This window comes from Chlorocebus sabaeus, chromosome 1, assembly GCF_047675955.1.
Source record: "Chlorocebus sabaeus isolate Y175 chromosome 1, mChlSab1.0.hap1, whole genome shotgun sequence".
Lineage (NCBI taxonomy): Eukaryota > Metazoa > Chordata > Mammalia > Primates > Cercopithecidae > Chlorocebus > Chlorocebus sabaeus.
The window spans coordinates 71,035,414-71,049,676 of record NC_132904.1 but is presented as its reverse complement, the minus strand read 5'-3'; the positions used below and the strand labels follow the sequence as shown (position 1 = coordinate 71,049,676).

The 14,263-nt window shown below is 47.5% G+C and overlaps 1 pseudogene; it reads right to left on the bottom strand.

Moving 5' to 3' along the window:
• Positions 1–5,955: 5,955 nt before the first annotated feature.
• Positions 5,956–6,860, bottom strand: LOC103248035 (small ribosomal subunit protein uS5 pseudogene; annotated as a pseudogene).
• Between the last annotated feature and the right edge of the window lie 7,403 nt (positions 6,861–14,263).

Genomic DNA, 14,263 nt, shown 5'->3' with positions numbered 1-14,263 from the left:
AATGGCTACTTTATAGACAGAGAAGCCCCAAGGGCTGCTGGTTGCCCATTTTTGTGGTTATTTTTTGCTTATATGCTAAACAAGGGGTGGATTATTCATACCTTCCCTTTTTAGACTATATAGGGTAACTTCCTGACATTGCCAATGGCATTTATAAACTGTGACAGAGCTGTTGGGAGTGTAGCAGTGAGGACGACCAGAGGTTACTCTTGTCGCCATCTTGGTTTTCATGGGTTTTAGCTGGCTTCTTTACTGGCAACCTGTTTTATTAGCAAGGTCTTTATGACCTGTATCTTGTGCCGACCTCCTATCTCATTCTGTGACTTAGAATGCCTAACAGTCTGAGAATGCAGCCCACTAGGTTTCAGCTTTATTTTTCCCAGCTCCCATTTAAGATAGAGTTGCTCTGGTTCACATGCCTCTGACAATGGCATTTTTTTACAAAAAAGATTAATAAGCTAAAAACGAGTGTTCCAAAAAGTTAGATTTTTAATGAGTTTGAGGCTAAAGTTAAGGTTTATTATATTATTATTATTACATTCAGGTTAAAACTGTACCTTGACCTAAAGAATTTGATGCTTTGGCCCAACTCAGGTATGAAATGTCATTAACACTTCTTAATGGCCCATTATGGGCCGTGTGCTGTACTCCATGTGCTGATCCAGAAGAAAGAGAAAATATCACGAAGCCTCAACTCTGAGGAACCTCTAACCATAATAATAATCAACTACTAAGATGACAAAGCAAGTGATCAATACTTGAGTAATGTACCAACTTGTTCTGAAATGAAATTGGCTGGGTGCATTATAATGATGTTTGTTGGTGCGGGAGTAAGATTTTTCAAAGGAAATAAATGAGCTGAGTTCTTTAGAATTCCACATATGCTTCATTTATTTAAAAATGAAAAAAAAAAAAGTCTGGCTGTTAATAAGGTAATGAAACTTGATAATATTGGACCAAAAAGACAATAACTGTGTTAGAGTCAGTGAAGAAAAACAAAATTCACACTTAGGACTGACCTACCAAGTTGAAATGCTGTGTGGAGTTATTAACTACTTCCTGAAGTAATGTGTCTAATAGTGCTTGGGCTGGGTTATCAGGCTGCAAGGGTAGATTAATCCACCGCCCCCTACTAGTGCTATGCTCTAGAAATGTCTTTCCCCAGGAGTCCTAGTGCCTCTGATTTTCCTTACTTCTTTTTTTGAAACGGAGTCTCACTCTGTCACCCAGGCTGGAGTGCAGTGGTGTGATCTCAGATCACTGCAACCTCTGCCTCCAGGGCTCAAGCAATTCTCCCGCCTCAGCCTCCCGAGTAACTGGGATTACAGGCGCCTGCCACCGTGCCTGGCTAATTTTTGTATTTTTAGTAAAGACGATTTTGCCATGTTGGTCAGGCTGGTCTCGAACTCCTGACCTCAGGTGATCTGCCCACCTCAGCATCCCAAAGTGTTGTGATTACAGGTGTGAGCCACTGCACCCAACTGATTTTCCTTACCTCTGCCCCTGGCCCTGCATGAACACTCTTCTCATAACTTGTCTGTATACTTCTCAGCCTACACAGCCTAGCTTAAGCCCCAGCTTCTAGGGAAGTCTCTGGTGTGTGAAATATTAGCATGTGTGAACTATCCTCTCTGCTGAATAGACAGAGCTGATTTTAACAATATCTGACTATCTGTACCCCACCTCCTATAGCCTGTAATTACAGTCACCCACAGGAACACCTCTCCATCACCTCGGAAGAATAAACACAATGTCTAGATCAACTGGGAGGGTGTGTGAATGTAGATCATTCCCAGAAAACATTTGACCATTGGCATTTTCTCTCTCTCTGCCTCTCTCTGGTCTCCCTTCCTTTTCTACCTGACCATTTTCTTGGTCTCTTTAAACTTCTGCCTCCTTGTAGAACTCCCTCATCATGGAAGAGGAAGCATGAGATCTTTGAAAAGCTACACATCATTTGGAGACTCTTGCATCCTTCAGCTCCTGCAGAATGAAACATCACACAACAAACAAAATCTTCTTTTAAAATATTAACTACTGGCTGGGTGTGGTGGCTCATGCCTGTAATCCCAGCACTTTGGGAGGCTGAGGTGGGCAGATCGCCTGAGGTCAGAAGTTCAAGACCAGCCTGGCCAACATGGAGAAACTCCATCTCTACTAAAAATACAAAAATTAGCCAGGCATGGTGGTGCATACCTGTAATCCCAGCTAATTTGGAGGCTGAGGCACAAGAATTGCTTGAAGCCAGGAGGCAGAGGTTGCAGTGAGCTGAAATTGTGCGACTTCATTCCAGCCTGGGTGAAGCAGTGAAACTCCATTTCGTTTTTTTGTTTTGTTTTGAGACGGAGTCTCACTCTGTCACCCAGGCTGGAGTGCAGTGGCGAGATCTCAGCTCACTGCAAGCTCTGCCTCCTGGGTTGATGCCATTCTCCTGCCTCAGCCTCCTGAGTAGCTGGGACTACAGGCACCCACCACCACGCCTGCCTAATTTTTTGTATTTTTTAGTAGAGATGGGGTTTCACCGTGTTAGCCAGGATGGTCTTGATCTCCTGACCTTGTGATCCACCTGCCTTGGCCTCCCAAAGTGCTGGGATTACAGGTGTGAGCCACCGCACCCGGCTGTGAAACTCCATTTCTAAATAAATAAATAAATAAATACCACCCAAAACACAACTTCTTTTGCAAACAAAGTCTCTGTCTCCTTACTCCTTTCCAAAGACCACACTTCCTTGTTGAGACAAGAGAGAAGGAAAACTCAGATTTGCCCCTGTAGTAGGTTGACTAGTAGCCGCTAAAGATGTTAGATCCCAATCGTTGAAACCTGTAAATGTTATTTTATATGGAAACAGTATCTTTGCAGGTGTAATTAAGTTAAGGCTCTTGCAGTGAGGAGATTATCCTGGGCGGGCCCTAAATGCAAGGTCACACGCATTACATGTGACCTTGCCCTGACACCTTAATTTTGGCTGAGTGAAAATGATTTCAGATTTCTAACCAACAGAACTGCGTGAGAATAACTTTCTGGGTTTTTTGTTTGTTTGTTTTTAAAGAGATTAGGTCTTTCTTTGTCACCCAGGCTGGAGTGCAGTGATGCAATAATAGCTCAATCCAGCCTCAAACTCCTGGGCTCAAGGGATTCTTCCACCTCAGCCTCTCAAGCAGTTAGGGCTACAGGGGTGCATCACCATGCTCAGGTAATTTTATTTATTTTATTTTATTTTTATTTTTTGCAGAGATGAAGGTCTTATTATGTTATCCAGGCTGGTCTCAAACCCTTGGCCTCAAGCAATTCTCCTGCCTCTGCCTCCCAAAGCTCTGGGATTACAGGCATGAGCCACTGTGGCCTGGCCCGTGACTTAACTCTAGTTACAGTCTTTGCAGTTAGGAACAGGTGGGACAGATCCTGAGGTTTATGGTAAGCACACCTGATAGCAATAACTTAAGCATATCCTGAGAATGACCCTGTATGGCAAACACACCTGAATGTGTGTTCTGAGCTAGGGAATTGAGAAGTGGCCAAATCACAGACTCGTTTCTTGTCAATGAGGAACATTTGAACTTCTGGCGCATCCCGTGGAACACGGGCCATACAGGGGATCAAATCGTTGGGTTTTGGCTTAAATGAAGGTTGCCAGGTGGAGGTTGTTAGCGGGAGGGTACTAAGTGCACATGCTATAGAAACTGCAGGCCTTTTGCAAGTGGCTGCAATTCTCCTGCCCAGCCCACCACCACTGGACCTGTTCACCACCATTGGACCTGTTCTCTGGTCCAGCCCGCCACTGCTGGACTCTCCCCTGTATGGAAGCCCCCAGTAAAACTCCATGTCTCATTTGCTGGCTCTGGGTCTCTTTTTCAGCCTCTTGAACCTGGTGCTATCCTCACTGGAGTTGATAGGGGTTTGGCACAACATGAGGGAGGCACATTTTATCTCGACGGTCTGAGTTCCCTGCCTTGCCTTCGAACAAGCGAGGGAGGTGGGGGTGCTAGCTCTTAAGAGGAGAAGAGCACTACTTCTGAATGCTCAGAGGATTTAGAGGAGTCTGGGAGTTCAAAATATACCCACAGGTCCCCATCCTAAGTGCTAGATTTCTACTAACCTTAGCGTATTGGACCTACCGTTGTCATTTCATTTTCTCTGGAGCTTGACGGCTGTATTAATTCCCAGCTCAGGTCTTCAGCTTTTTCTGCCTTCTTGCTGTAGGAAATGAAAGCCTCTTTGTAAGCTTTCACATTTGGCTTTCATTGCCTGTTAAATGCCTGCAGTTTTTTATTGTCTTTTTCTAACATATCCATGAATTTAGCAATAGTCACTCAATTCCATTATAGTCACTCAGTTTCCATAATAGAAATAGTTACTGTTTCTCCTATACTTCCCAAATGCTGAATACATTGAACCAGCTAGTGAATTCACCCTCCATGTCTATACAACCCTAATTCATCACCGGTAAGAGGTTTTTTTGTTTGTTTTTGTTTTTTTCTTTTGAGACGGAGTCTCACTCTGCTGCCCAGGCTGGAGTGCAGTGGCGTGATCTCAGCTCACTGCAACTTCTGCCTCCTGGGTTCAAGCGACTCTCCTGCCTCAGCCCCCTGAGTAGCTGGGATTACAGGCATGCACCACCACCATGCCCAGTTAATTTTTGTACTTTTAGTAGAGAAAGGATTTTGCCATGTTGGCCAGGCTGGTCTCGAACTCGTGACCTCAGGTGAACCACCTGCCTAGGCCTCCCAAAATGCTAGGATTACAGGTATGAACCACTGCACCCAGCCACTGGTAAGAGTTTTAACAATCGGACCTCCACCTTGTGCTAGGTGTTGTCTCTGATCCTTCTATCACCAGTGATGAGGTCCTTATGGCCAACAAGGTGGCGAGTAATCCAGGTTTAAAATCCCATCTTACCAACTGCATTTTTGGGCCATTCCTAACACCAATTCCTTAGAAGGAAGAAACACTGAACAGAGGGAAAGCCCGAAAGCTATATAGTCTGACAAAGCTTCAACCAATCCATGGGGACCTCTGGAACATACATAACCCATCAGTGTTTCCCATGGTGGGCCAAAATGACCAAACTTTTCTACCCATGCCTTGCTCAGTCACCTCACATGGGCTGCTCCAAGAGGGGCAAGGCCTTGGGTAAGGCAGCTCTCTACACGACTAGGGCAAATCTTAAAGGAGATGACAGCTAGAATTTGTCTGTTGGCAACACCCCCATCAATTGAGGTAACTAGTCCTCCTTGAAGAGGGATATAGTGCAGCATATTCGTGTCTACTGCAGATAACATGCCAGTCATTTTATATAAGTCATCTCACTTAATCCTCGCCATAACTATCAGACATTCATACTAAGATAAGGAAATTGAAGCTCAAAGAGGCTAAAGAACTTTCCCCAAGAATTAGCTTCCAGAACTGGTATTAGAACCCATATCCCTCTTATTTCATACATGAATATAGATTTCTGAAGAACATCTAATAGAGTACTTGAAAAAGAAATGGGTAATGTACCAATCAGGCTCACAACAGAAAATAGCACAATTAGATAATTCAAGGAGGTGTTTTTTCGGGTTTTGCTTTGTTTTTTCACAAAGGGATGATTTTCTTCTTCTTTGAGAGAGAATCTAGCTCTGTCACTAGGCTGGAGTGCAGTGGCGAGATAGCGCACTGAAACCTCTGCCTCCCAGGTTCCAGCGATTTTCCTGCCTCATCCTCCTGAGTAGCTGGGACTACAAGTGCACCATGCTCAGCTAATTTTTGTATTTTTAGTAGAGACAGGGTTTCACCATGTTGGCCAGGATGGTCTCGATCTCTTGACCAGTGATCCACCTCTTGACCTCATGATCTGCCTGCCTCGGCCTCCCAAAGTGTTGGGATTACAGGCATGAGCCACCGCACCTGGCCAGGGATGATTTTATTTTATTTATTTTTTATTTTTTGGTAACAGGCTTAATTCGCTTTATTTTTCTTGTATAAAAACCCTATGTTGTAGCCACAGCTGGAGCCTGGGTCCGCTGCACGGAGACTGGTGTGGGTCTTGACAAGGTGGTCAGTGAATTCCTGATAGGGAGACTTGGTAAACACAGTCTCCTTCCAGAGGTCAGGGGTCAGGTAGCTGTAGGTCTTAGAGATGGCATCAAAGGTGGCCTTAGCGAAGTTGCCCAGGGTGGCAGTGTAGCCCCGGGCTGAGGTGTAGCAGTCATCAGTACCAGCCATCATGAGCAGCTTCTTGGGCACAGGCGCTGAGACGATGCCGGTGCCCCTGGGTGCAGGGATGAGGCGCACCAGCACAGAGCCGCAGCAGCCTGTCACCTTGCAAGGGACGGTGTGGGGCTTGCCGATCTTGTTCCCCCAGTAGCCTCTGCACACCGGGACAATGGAGACTTTGGCCAGGATGATGGCCCCACGGATGGCAGTGGCCACCTCCTTGGAGCACTTAACACCCAGGCCGACGTGGCCATTGTAGTCCCCGATGGCAACAAACGCCTTGAACCTGGTGCGCTGGCCAGCACGGGTCTGCTTCTGCACCGGCATTATCTTCAAAACCTCGTCTTTGAGAGAGGCCCCCAAGAAAAAGTCAATGATCTCAGATTCCTTAATGGGCAAAGAGAAGAGGTAGATCTCCTCCAGGGACTTGATCTTCATGTCCTTGACCAAGTGGCCCAGCTTGGTGACGGGCATCCACTCCTTATCCTCGGCCTTGCCTTCGCGAGCTCCGCGGCCTCGGCCCGGGCCCCGGCCCCGTCCACGGCCGCGACCCCGACCCCGGCCCCGGATGCCACTGCCGAAACCTCTGCGGAAGCCACCGCGGTTCCCCATCCCTGGGCCACCAGGGCCTCCGGGCCCCCCCTGCACCGGCGTCATCCGCCATTTGGTGTTCTCTCGGAGAAGCCAGGGATGATTTTAAAGTGTCATGTTCTAACTGAGGTCTGAGGGGAGTTGGTAGACCAGTGGCAGGCAGCTGAAAGAACACTCAAGGAATCATATAGGGAGCTTTGATATGGTTTTTTTCTCTCTGAGCACAGTAGGCTTGGGCACAAGGTGTGGGCACAAGCTGTGGGTGCAAGCTGTATGTTTAGCATCAGCTGGATAGTTACACCTTTTACAGACAACAATGGCTCTGAGCCAAGCACGAGCACACCTGGTTACCTAATTTACCTCACATGGCATGGTTACATAAGGTGCAGTGTTGTGCATCTGTGCTCCAAACCCGCTGAGTCATGCTGTGCCAGAAGGCCACCTCAGCCTGTTCCCAACTAAAGCACAGCCATTGCCCTTACACTCCACCCCCTAGGCCAAGGCCATCCTCTGGGCAGGGACACATGCCCAGAGACTGGAGCCCTGAATCCATAGCCCACAACAACCATACGGAGAGCAATAGCTCACTACTAGGATCCCAGCTATGCTACTTTTGACTATTAGGGCCCAGCATAGGCCAGAACCCAGGGATGCCCACCCTGCAGGGGATTGTCAGTAAGGCTCTTGACTACCTTAATCTCCCATGAGACCCCTTGAAGGGCTGCTGTTATGTTCTGCCAATTGTCAGGGATAAAGGTACCACATTGTGTTCCTAAGAGAGCACAGGTGCCTCCTTGGACAGCAGTCATTATGTCTAAGGCCATTCAGTTTTGCAACACCACCTTTCTGATCTGATCAACCTCATCTGTTAACAGGAGGAGGACCACTTGGGTGTGATTCGGAGCCCGAGCAGTGTGCTCTGCAGGAGCAGTAACTTGTGCTTCTACAGTTATGACACCCGCTCCAAGAATAGTCATTGCCAAGGGGTAGAACCACCAGGGGGCTCATTGCACTGGCAAAAACTGAGAATGTAGTTCCTCCCAGTTATGTGGGATAGGCATCTGGGAAGAACAGTGGCAGGTACATAAGACCACCCCTAGGTACAATATTCAGTCCAGTCCACTGGTAGGTAAGGATACCCTGTGTCACCACAGACCCATAAACTTCCAGGGGGCACAAAATCCATCGGGGCCTGATCTTGTCTACTTGCTACCTGGTTAAGGGCACTTGCCGTATCATTACTTGTTGTGTAACACTGGGTAGTGGTCTCCATTTAGGGTATGCCTGAGCACATACTGGGCATTTCTGACAAGCCTCCCAAATATCTTGCATGGGCAGGGACAGACCCCAACGCTTATTGACCTGTTGCATTAGTTTACTCCTAGTTTCCAGTGTAGCCAGAAGGCCACATCTCAAGTAGGTGCTGTCTCTAACCATCAGACCTTGGCCAAAGCATCTGTCTCACCATTGCCAGGGGTGGCAAAAGGCATACAGCCTGACAGATGATATTTACCTCTTTCTGATGACCCATTTCCTAGAAGTCTTGCCACATGGCTTGGCCCCATATGGGTCGGTGGCCAACTAGCCACTTCTGTAGTTAATCACAAGGTTAAGCCTCAATAGACCGCCCAGCTATTGGTACAGATTACTGTAGGTGTCACCTCCTTGGTGATCACCATCCATACTGCTCTAAGTTCAGCCCATTGACTACTCTGTCCACCCCTGGTTTCAAATCACATGGTAATCAGGCAGCAGTAGCATCTCGGCTAGACCCATCTGTGTATCATACCCCATTGGGAATGGGGAGACGTCCTTCCTTAAATGGTGAAGGTTCAGGGTCTAAGGGTGCCTCAGGCCCCATGGCTCTAGGCCCCATGGCCTTTTCTTGCATTAGGACTACAGGTCCCAAGACCTCTTGCAATTCTACTGCTAAGGGACTTGTACTCAGCATACTCCACTGCTCCAAGTAGGCGCCCCACTTTGCCAAAGTGGATGTCTACACCATCCCAGTCCGGGGGGGTTGTTATCCATGAATATATCCATCCCGCTCTCAGGTAAGTTATCCACACGATGACTGTAGCCCGTCTCCGTTCTGCCACGCTCTTATGAGCCCTTACTAACTGCTTTCACCATCCAGGGGGTTGTTATCCATGAACACACTCATCCCACTATCAGGTAAGTCGTCTGCACGATGACTGTAGCCTGTCCTGCCCTGCTTTCATGAGCCTGAAGGGCAGCATATACAGTTACTGACTGCTTCTCTATCAATAAGTACTAGAGCTCAACTCCTTTCCATAGTTGGGATGAAAAGCCTACTGGCGTTCTCAAGCTCTCCATGTGCTGCTATAGGCCCAGCCAAAACTATCTGTGGTCACATGCACATCAAGTTTAAATGGGTGCCCCTGGTTAATTACCAGTAGGGCCTATGCCTGCTGAATAGCCTGCCAGGCTGCCAGAAAGGCTGTCTCAGCCTCATCATCTTAATTCTAGGCAAGGGGAGCATTGCCACTTCTAAATCTGCAAGAGAATCAGAGGTTAGCATAATATCATTAACGAGACCATGACATATGGTAAGGCTCTGCATATAGCCCTGCGGCAGCACTGTGAAAGTCCACTGTCACCTTCCCGTGAAGGTAAGCTGTTCCTGGCTTTCTGGAAAAGAATGCATTAGCTAAATCCACCACATAGTGGTACTGTTCCAGTTCTATCATCAAAGGGTCCATCAAATCCATGATTGATGGCACAGCTGCCAAGCTGTGGAAAATATCCACCCCCAGAATATATCTGCACTGGTGTCTACCGGCACCAGCACTTGCTGTACGTTGGTGGGGGACCAGTGAATTGCTAATTTCACATGTGGCCTCCCGTCATCTGGTGTTCCCCCAGGCCGGGCACCTTGGCCAGTTCCCTCATCAAACAGAAAAGCCTTTACACCCCTGTCCGGCTGCAGCACATAGTCTTTGAGCCAAAGCACCCACCAGGTGGGACCAGGTCATGCAGCAATGTCCTTCTTCCCCTTGGACATTTTCTGGAATTGGTGCTCTGGAGACAGCTGTCTCCACAAAGTTAATAGTACTTCATTGGGCTGCTTATTAATTTTCTCTCAGTCAACCCCAGCCAAAATCAAATCTACCCACATCTGTGAGCATGTCACTCATTGGGACCCCCTTTCCTCCCATCAGGGGGACCCCCTGCAAGTGGGGCATCTTCTCCTTTATGGTGCAAACCCAGACCAAGTGGGAGTCTCTCAGGCCGAGATGACGGACCCAGGCTTGCATTCACAGCAGCCTCTAATTCCTTTTCTAAGCCCTATGGCCAGGCCTCCAGGCACTCTGCCTATGCCTGGAGGTCCCCATTCATGGCAGCTTCTAACACTTTTTCTGAGCTGTGTAACCAGGCCTGCTGGCACCTGGGGGGCCCTTACCTCTGCTGCATCCCTCAGGGACTGGGTATGTACCTCTCATAGTGCAGTCAAACACACCCATTCAATTCTGTTGGGAAAGGTTCACTCCTTCTCAGTGCTCTGTGCTTCCAGCTGCTTCAGTGCCTTCTCCATGCTCTCAGGGGGCCCGTCTACCACTGTCCAGGTTTCCACTGGAGCCCATCTGAGCAGCACAGCTGCCATCGGGTACCACCACCCATGTTGCGGCCACATGGCTGACCTGGAATCAGTGGGGACCAAAGACTCACTCACTCTGGGATCATGTTCATGATGGCAATTGTCATGTTCTAACTGAGGTCTGAGGGGAGTCGGTGGACAAATGGTGGCCAGCTGAAAGAACATTCAAGGAATCATAGCAAGTTTTGACATGGCATTTTCTCTGTCTCTCTGGGCATGAGCGAGCTTGGGCGCCAGCCTCGGTGCAAGTCATGGGCACAAGCCATGGGCACAAGCCATATGTACAGCGTCAGCTGGGTAGTTATACCTTTTACAAACAATAGTGGCTCTGTCAAGCACGAGCACACGTGAGTGGTTGCCTAAAGCGCCTCATGTGGCATGGCTACACAATGTGAGGAGTTGTGTGTCTGCACTCCAAACCTGCTTGAGCCACGCTGCGCCAGAAGGCTGCCTTGGCTTATTCCTGACCACAGTGCAGCCACTTCCCTTCCATAGAGGTATAAGTAATGTGTAGGGGAGTTGAAAGTGGTAGTGAAGTAACTACTTCTAGCCAGAAGAGACAGGGAAGGGAATGGCAATTGGAAATGACAAGGAGTCATTCAAAGAAGGCTGCACAACTGAAGGGAGCCAAGGGAATAAACACTCTGATCTCATCCTCCTCCCTCCCTCCAGTCTCCTACTGGGGCATTTATTGGCAACTGGAAGCCTGAAGGCATGGAGCCTTATTGATGTAGCCCATACATTTCAGCTTCCTAGGAAAAAGAAGACAGTAGAAAAGGGTGGAAAGTACATTTTACATGTTAAATGAAAGAGGTTCTGTTTCTGTAATAGTGGAGTAAGAAGCCCCCACAGACCCATTCCCCAGTGAAAAACCTTAACTGGTAAACATTATTAAGCAATCATTTAAAGTCTCCACAAATTGGCCAGTCGTGGTGGCTCATGCCTGTAATCTCAGAACTTTGGGAGGCTGAGGTGGGAGGATCACTTGAACCCAGGAGTTTGAGACCAGCCTGGGCAACATAGTGAGACCCTGTCTCTATTTTCACTATAATTTTAAATTTAAAACAATGAAAAAGAAAAGGAAAAGAAAATAAAGTCTCTGTGAATTGTCCCAAGACATACAACAAATGAAGAAATGCTTATTCAAGAAAATCTACTAAATCTCAGTAATAATAACAAGAATTTGTGGCACTTGAGCCATGACCCCCTCCATTTCTCATTGCTCCCTGCCCTGCCTTCAACTTAGAGTGATGGAAGCTCCATCCAGAAGGTGTGGCCAGGAAGATGGGGCTCCCACTTCCCTCAGCTCCAAGTAAAGGGATACAGTATATTACCATGAGGAACAGGTCACCAGCATTTTTCATCATTTCCAGCTCTGAGTTGCAGAAGCTAAATTCCTGGCAAGTGCAGCCAAGAGGTCAGGGGCTCTCTTCTTCCACCCAGTCCTCACTCATAAAAAGAGGCCCCTCCCCAGATGCAGCAGGCTGAGGATACTGGGACTCTAATCACCCTCACTCCACCTTGCTCATAGAGAGGAGGTTCTATTCAGGAAGCAGCAAGCCTAGAAGACCAGAGGCTATCACCTCCACCTAGAGTCTGAAGCCATGGCTCAGAGATTTTGCCCAGGAGGAGAGGCAGTCTATAAGAATAGAAATCTCTGAAGATCTTCCCAAAGGGACTGGCTTTACTTGAAACTAAGTGTGAGAAGTTCAAGTCTAGGGTGCTCTTGACAACAACACAAATTTTGGGGGTAAGCAGTTAGCAGGAGGATGGTAATTCTTGACAGCAACAAGCTAAGCCATAGGCCTGCTATTTTATCTGAGAGAACCAGGGAAAGAACAAAAAGAGACTTCCTGGGGTTTGAACAAACCTCAAAGACTAGCTTCAAAATTTACTCCTGCAGAGATTTGGATTTAATTAAATCACACTGCAGCACCATTTATGCTTCAGGGCATAAATGAGCAATCAGCCAGCAACTGGTAGAGCCTAAAAGCTTGGTGTGATACCAAATGAGGCAGACAGTTTAACAGGTCAGGGAAAGAGACAGAGTCTTGCTGAAACCCCTGTTATTCAAGGGTAACTGGGCACATACCTAAGGCTGTATCCTTTGAGGAGTGGCACTAGAGACTTCACACTGTGGGGGAATTAGAATTCACTAAAATATTCTGGCCAAATCACTAAGCAAACAACAAAAACTCCCACAGAGGGAGAAGGGAATCAGTGCCTACAGCAGTATGTCACTGAAAGCATCTAGTTTTCACCAAAAAATTATGAGACATGCAGAGAAACTGAAAAGTGTGATCAGCCCACAGGGAAAAATGTAGGCAGCAGGAGCTGCCTGTGAGAGGGCTCTGATGTCAGATTTAATAAAGACTTCAAAGCAACCATTATGTTCATGCATTCAATGTTCAAAGATCTTAAAGAAAAATAAACATGCTTAAAGTAGTAAAGAAAGATAAGATGATTGTCAGGCCTCTGAGCCCATGCTAAACCATCATATCCCCTGTGACCTGCACGTATACATCCAGATGCCCTGAAGCAAGTGAAGAATCACAAAAGAAGTGAAAATGGCCGGTTCCTGTCTTAACTGATGACATTCCACCATTGTGATTTGTTTCTGCCCCACCTTAACTGAGCGATTAACCTTGTGAAATTCCTTCTTCTGGCTCAGAAGCTCCCCCACTGAGCACCTTGTGACCCCTGCCCCTGCCTGTAAGAGAAAAACCCCCTTTGATTGTAATTTTTCACTACCTACCCAAATCCTATAAAACAGCCCCACCCCATCTCCCTTCGCTGACTCTCTTTTCAGACTCAGCCCACCTGCACCCAGGTGAAATAAACAGCCTTGTTGCTCACACAAAGCCTGTTTGGTGGTCTCTTCACACAGACGCGCATGACATTTGGTGCCGAAGACCTGGGACACGAGGACTTCTTCCGGAGACCAGTCCCCTGTCCTTGTCCTCACTCCTTGAGGAGATCCACCTACCACCTCAGGTCCTCAGACCAATCAGCCCAACGAACATCTCACCAATTTCAAATCAGGTAAGCGGTCTTCTCACTCTTCTCCAGCCTCTCTCGCTACCCTTCAATCTTCCTCTCTCCCTACCCTTCAGTCTTCCTCTCTCGCTACCCTTCAATCTCCCCGTCCTTCCAATTCCAGTTCTTTTTCCTTTCTAGTAGTGACAAGGAGACACATTTTATCCATGGACCCAAAACTCCAGCGCCAGTCACAGCCTTGGGAAGACAGTCTTCTCTTGGTGTTTAATCACTGTGGGGACACCTGCCTGTTTATTTACCCACACTCCATTGGTGTCTGATCACTGTGGGGACGCCTGCCTTGGTCATTCACCCACATTCCCTTGGTGGCAAGTCAATTGTGGGGACGCCTGCTTTGGCTGCTCACCCACATTGCCACCCAAGGCTACTCACCAGCCCCCTTCTCCATGTCTCTACCTTTCTCTTTAAACTTACCTCCTTCACTATGGGCAATCTTTCGCCCTCCATTCCCCCTTCTTCTCCCTTAGCCTGTGTTCTCAAGAACTTAAAACCTCTTCAACTCACACCTCACCTAAGACCTAAACGCCTTATTTTCTTCTGCAATACTGCTTGACCCCAGTACAAACTCGATAATGGTTCTAAATAGCCAGAAAACGACACTTTTGATTTCTCCATTTCACAAGATCTGGATAATTTTTGTCAAAAAATGGGCAAATGGTCTGAGGTGCCTGATGTCCAGGCATTCTTTTACACATTTGTCCCTCCCTAGTCTCTGCTCACAATGCGACTCGTCCCAAATCTTTCTTCTTTCTCTCCTGTCTGTTCCTTCAGTCTCCACCCCAAACTCTGAGTCCTGTGAA